Source organism: Rhagoletis pomonella, unplaced genomic scaffold, assembly GCF_013731165.1.
Source record: "Rhagoletis pomonella isolate Grant_MI unplaced genomic scaffold, Rhpom_1.0 Rhpom_scaffold_00009, whole genome shotgun sequence".
Lineage (NCBI taxonomy): Eukaryota > Metazoa > Arthropoda > Insecta > Diptera > Tephritidae > Rhagoletis > Rhagoletis pomonella.
Genome location: NW_023458563.1, coordinates 8,739,026 through 8,743,791, shown reverse-complemented (window position 1 = coordinate 8,743,791; position 4,766 = coordinate 8,739,026).

Genomic DNA, 4,766 nt, shown 5'->3' with positions numbered 1-4,766 from the left:
AAATGAATACGCGGAAATGACTGAACGGATTTGCATTAAATTTTGTACGAATAGATGTAGATGTTTATTGCAGAGGACTGGAACTTGGTACCGAGATGTGTACACAAACTTAATTCCATACTCATGGAGAAAAATTGGGGTTATTCCAAAAGGGGGCGTGGTACCCCCCCTACAAATTTACTATTTTATAATGCATATCTCTAGAGGTGTTTATGGCAGAGCACTGGGGCTTGGTACTGTGATATATAAAATCAATTCTATACTCATGGAAAAAATTAGGGTTATAAGAAAAGGGGGCGTTGCACTTCCCGTACAAATTGACTTTTTTTACCACATATCCCTGGAAATGTTTGCGGAAGAATACTGGTATGGAGTTATGTATATAAAATTTATCCATTGCTCATGGAAAAAATGTGTATTCTTAAAAAATGCCTCCCATACATACTTAAACTTTCTTAGTACACATCTTTGGAAGGATAGAAAATCTGTGGAAGTATTTTAAGATTGTTATGAAGATTTATTTTATGAGTGCCGTACTGATAGAAAAAAATTCGGTTAATGGTAGGGATGTCAGTGGCAAAAATACATCGATGTTTTTCTTTGATTCGATGCATCAAAATGTACATCGATATTTTTCGAGTCAACAGTGGCGTGGGTGCCAAGGCGCGAATGTGCTGACTGTTTGTTTGATGACAGGAGATACTGCGTCTTGCCCTCGTTTACCACCATACCCATTCGCTTTGCTTCCCTATCCAACTTGGAAAAGGCAGAACAGACTTCGCGGTTTTTGTTACGGATGATGTCGATGTCATCGGCATAAGCCAGCAAGTGCATACTCTTGTAGTAAATTGTTCCTGAGCGGTTCAGTTCTGCAGCTCGGAGAGGTCTTTCCCAATTCTGACGGAGCTGGTGGTATTGCTCAACGTCATTTTACACAGCCGAATGAGTTTTGAGGGGATGCCAAATTCAGTCATATCGGCGTATAGGCAACTCCTTTTAGTGCTGCCAAAAGCGGCTACAAAGTCAACAAATAGTTGGTGAGTGTCGATCCTTTTCTCACGGGTCTTTTCCAAGATTTTGCGTATTGTGAATACCTGGTCTATGGTGGATTTGCCAGGTCTAAAGCCACACTGATAAGGCCCAATCAGTTCATTGACGGTGGGCTTCAGTTTTTCACACAATACGCTCGATAAGTCCTTGTAACCTATGCTTAGAAGACTGATACCGCGGTAGTTGTCGCGTATGGCGGGGTCACCTTTCTTGTGGATTGGGCACGGCACATTCCAGTCGTCGGGCATGCGTTCATCTGATCATATTCTGCGCAAGAGTTGATGCATGCACCTTATCAACTCCTCGCCGCCGTACTTGAATAGCTCAGCTGGCAGGCTGTCGGCTCCAGCAGCTTTGTTGTTTTTCAGCCGCGTTATTGCTATACGTACCTCGTCATAGTCAGGCGGAGGAACGTCGACTCCGTCTTCATCGACTGCGGGCTCGGGTTCTTCTTCTCCACAACTTTCCGAGCTGCCATTTAGTAGGGCGGAAAAGTGTTCCCTCCATAATTTAAGTACGCTCTGGGCATCAGTTACTAGGTCGCCATTATTGTTATTACAGGAGTACGCCCCGGTCTTTAAACCTTCCGTAAGTCGCCTAACTCTCTGGTAAAATTTTCGGGCATTCTTCCTGTCGGCCAGCATTTCAAGCTATTCGCGCTCACGTATTTCCGCCTCTCCCTTCTTATTGCGGCAAATACGTCTCGCTTTCCTCTTCAGATCCCCGATCGTAGCGTGGCCCTGTAGGCGGCATCATTTTTCTCTGCAGCTTCCTGACACTCCTCATCGTACCAGTTGCTCTTTCGGGCTCGCTAAAATCCGACTACTTCTTCGGCGGCGGTACTTAATGAGCGGGAAATGTGGTTCCACTGCTCGCATATGTCGGTTTGTTGAAGAGTGCTTTCTGAGAGCAGGTGTGAGAGTCGAGTAGCGAAAGCGCTGGCTGTCTGTTGTGATTGCAGCTTTTCGACGTTAAGCTTTCCTTGCATATTTGGGCGCACATTTTTTGCTGCACAGAGGTGGGTGCGTATCTTGGCTGCAACAAGATAGTGGTCCGAGTCGATGTTTGGGCCTCGGAGTGTGCGTACGTCTAAAACACTGGAAGCGTGCCTTCCGTCTATCACAACATGATCGATTTGGTTTCTCGTTTTTCGATCCGGAGACAGCCAGGTAGCTTGATGAATCTTTTTATGCTTGAACCTAGTACTGCATACTACCATGTTTCGGGCCCCGGCGAAGTCGATCAGCCTCAATCCGTTGTCGGACGTTTCGTCGTGGAGGCTGAATTTTCCGACGGTGGTTCCAAAGATCCCTTCTTTGCCCACCCTGGCATTGAAGTCGCCAAGCACGATTTTGATATCATGGCGGGGGCAGCGCTCGTACGTGCGCTCCAAGCGCTCATAGAAGAGATCCTTGGACGCCTCATCCTTCTCTTCCGTCGGAGCATGGGCGCATATGAGCGAGATGTTGAAGAATCTCGCTTTGATGCGGATTGTGGCTAGATTCTCGTCCACCGGGGTGAACGACAGTACTCGGCGACGGAGTCTCTCCCCCATCACAAATCTAAAACCGAATTTGCGCTCCTTTACGTGGCAACTGTAGTAGACGTCGCAAGGCCCCAGACATTGCTTGCCTTGTCTCGTCCAACGCATTTCTTGGATGGCGGTGATGTCAGCTTTTGTCCTTACGAGGACATCAACCAGCCGGGCAGAGGCACCTTCCCCATTAAGGGTCCGAACATTCCAGGTGCATGCGTGGCTACGGCCATTTTCCAAAAATTTATAATATTCTTATTTTTCGTCTAAAACTTATTATAAATATCAATTTTGAGTGAATAATCTTCAGTAGTTACTAAAATATCGCAGTTTTCGTATTTCGGAAAATTACCGTTATATGGGAGGTAGGCGTGGTTAATGTCCGATTTTTCTCGTTTTCAATATCATCCGTCCTACGCCAGAAAGAAGAGCACGTACCAAGTTTCGTAAAGATATCTCAATTTTTACTCGACTTATCGACGGACGGACGGACAAACAGTCACCGCTTAATCGATTTTTATTTTCATTCTGATCATTTATGTATACATTTGTCCATATCTATCTCGATTCGTTTTGTCTGTTACAAACAACCGTTATGTAAACAAAGTTATAATACCCTTGTGCACAAGTGCGCTCGGGTAAAAAAATTACCTTAATTAAAAAAATTAATTATTTATTGCATTTTTTCTATTTGCATGCAGCTGTGCATCCTTCACTCAATTTTATATCCTTCGAACAATATGTGCAATTCAAGACCTTTAATTTGAGCCAAGGTAAAGCCTCCAGGCCCTCTGAAAGCCAAGTTATAACAAATTAGAAAAAAAATTGCGTATAATGTCGAATGAAATTTCGAAGTTTAACTTCAGAATCGCAATAATTAGCTCTCAGATGGGCTAGAGTCTTCTACCTTGGGTTAAATTAAAGATCTTGAATAGCACTAAAACTGACTTGTTGTTCGAGGGATATATAATTGTGTGAAAGATGCACAGCTGCATGCAAATCATAAAAAATCGTAATCATAGCCAACTTATGTACAGTAGTCGAAAAAATTACAGCCGCACCAAATTTTGACAAGTTTTAAAATGTTATTTTTGTTGTTATTTAATTTCAGTAACAGTAAAGGCAGTGTCACACGATTGGGTATTTGGCAAAATTTGGTGTAAATCGTATCCCAATTGTGTGAACACCCAAAATATTTTTCACTATACCAATCACGAAAAGTAATTTATTGAAATTTTTCAATAGAACATTGTACCAATCTTGTGAATACAAAAAAAAATTTCCCTTTTTTTTACCAATAGCCCAATATAAAAATTTACAAATCTGTACAAATGTACCAATCGAGTGACACTGCCTTAAAAATTTATGCAATTTAAAAACAAATTCTACAAATTTTCTGGGTATGCAGTTCATTGAATTCTAGTATAATAAAGTACAAGTTTGAAATGGCTAAAAGTGCCCATTGATTTTTTAGAATATTTAAAAGTTCGAAATTTGTACGAAAGTTTGTTGAATTTGTTTTTTAATATTGCAAAAATTAGTAGTCCACTTGCAAACAGCGTTATGTGATATTATAATAGTGAGCCATAAATTTAAAAAAACGTCTACAACAGCAAGTACCATCCAAATTGTATATATCTCTTTATTATCTGAAAATTTTGATAAACAAGAGCCTAATAACATTAAAAAACAAAATCGCAGTGTGGTGGTTTTTGCAAATTTTATATATAAAAATTTAATGTAGCAGTAACTTTTACACAGCTATCTTTTTTTAACTTTTCGCGTTCTCTCTTCCATGAAGATTGGTCTGCTTCTTTTTTACGACGCATTCCACTAGGCGCCGGAAATACCACGTTTTCTTGCAGTTTTCTAAGGTCATCAGAAGATGGAGACTTTTGAAAGTGTATAAATAAGTATTATAGCGACTTTTGCAATAGTAGTTAACATTTGATGCTATTTTTTCAGAAAATAGAAAGGTTTTGCACTGCACCTGCACCCGCCCGCCTTTCTCGCCCGCCCCCCCCTAAATCCGGCCTTGTTTAGGGCAAAACATGTATACATTAGGGATGTTAATTTTTTCGATTTTCGCGATACCGGTATTTTCGGGACATCGTTCATACAATCCCGGAATTTAGATCAATTATATAAATAGGCAATCATGTTTCCTTTACACCCCTTTTAC